Raw genomic sequence first — 1564 nt, 5'->3', positions numbered from 1 at the left:
GAATTTAAGAATAATTTTCAGGTAAACTTTAAGATGATTTTTTTCATGAGAGTTGTGTATACTGCCCNCTTTAAATAATAAATATAACCAGTTGAAACATCCACTGAACCTTTCACTTAGGATGTTTTGGCGAGAACGCTCACCGTCTGGAACTCTTGATGTTTCTATTATATGCTGCATGGCCCAGTTGGAAAGTCAACATAGCTAATAATGTTAATTAGTGTATTATGTTAGTAAAACAGAAATATATTCTTTACATTAATATTAGGTCAAGATCTAGGACAAACCAGTCACAAATAGTTAGCACTGACCAGTCAAGTAGCAATATACCACAATATACCATAATTTTCAGGTAAACTTTAAGATGATTTTTTTCATGAGAGTTGTGTATACTGCCCCTTTAAATAATAAATATAACCGGTTGAAACATCCACTGAACCTTTCACTTAGGATGTTTTGGCGAGAACGCTCACCGTCTGGAACTCTTGATGTTTCTATTATATGCTGCATGGCCCAGTTGGAAAGTCAACATAGCTAATAATGTTAATTAGTGTATTATGTTAGTAAAACAGAAATATATTCTTTACATTAATATTAGGTCAAGATCTAGGACAAACCAGTCACAAATAGTTAGCACTGACCAGTCAAGTAGCAATATACCACAACCAGAAACAACCATCAATCAACCAGTTACTCAACCGTTCAGCAACATCAGTAACAACCAAGATAATCCTTATGGTCAACTTACCACTGCTTATCAAAATGAAAACGCTTATGAACTTCTTGGGAAAGCTGAAGGAAATGTTTCAACTAAATAGTATTATTTATGAACAGTATTTATCAACTGTCTCGTTATTACTACAAGACCGTCCCATTGATTCGCTGTTTTGTGAAAAGTGTTTATGTTCATATTAAGTTGATTTTAATGTTACAAGTCCAAATCTTCTATGTGAATTGAATTTCACCACAAAATTACCGTGTCGGGTATCAGCGAGTCATGGTTGACCATCTTGCCATAATATCTATGCAGTCTTTCACCCGAAGACACTTGATAGTGATGAAGTTCCATCATTGTGTTAATTCATTTTAACTTCTCTATTTATCTGCTCTTATTCTATGTTGAAACCACATGGTATAGTAAAATTCCTAGAAGATATTTTGTTTATGATGTAAATTATATTTTATATATTTTTGTTGTTTTTATTATTGAGTGTTAATTTTTGTATCATTATTTAATATTTTATATAAGTAGTACTAATGTTGCTTTAAGTATTAGTGTCATTTATTGAATATATTGCTTGTAATTGTTTGGCAACAACAAGTAATTGCTTCGCTAAATAAAATGTATTACTACTTGAATTTATTAGCAACTTAAAGCGGATGAATGGCTTAAACTTTTTTATTTTTTAAACGAGGTCTTTATGTAATTTTAGTTTGACTGTAACAACTACTGTATCGATCGTCTCTGTTGAGACACGATTTGATCCCCTTGGTTTACCTTGTACCGGGATTATTTATCACCTTCTAACATGCAGATACCATCTTGGATAGTCCACAATACTAT

The 1564-nt window shown here is 32.1% G+C and overlaps 1 protein-coding gene across 1 annotated transcript in view; it reads left to right on the top strand.

Moving 5' to 3' along the window:
* The window catches only part of LOTGIDRAFT_91483 (hypothetical protein), a gene marked incomplete at both ends in the record, with an annotated part of 42817 nt that overhangs the window by 641 nt on the left and 40612 nt on the right, over window positions 1–1564 (top strand). The window lies entirely within an intron of this gene.

The sequence above is a fragment of the Lottia gigantea genome (genome assembly GCF_000327385.1).
Source record: "Lottia gigantea unplaced genomic scaffold LOTGIsca_96, whole genome shotgun sequence".
In the NCBI taxonomy this organism is placed as follows: Eukaryota; Metazoa; Mollusca; class Gastropoda; family Lottiidae; genus Lottia; species Lottia gigantea.
Note: the sequence above shows the minus strand (reverse complement) of the source record. Positions and strands in the feature narration are given on the sequence as shown.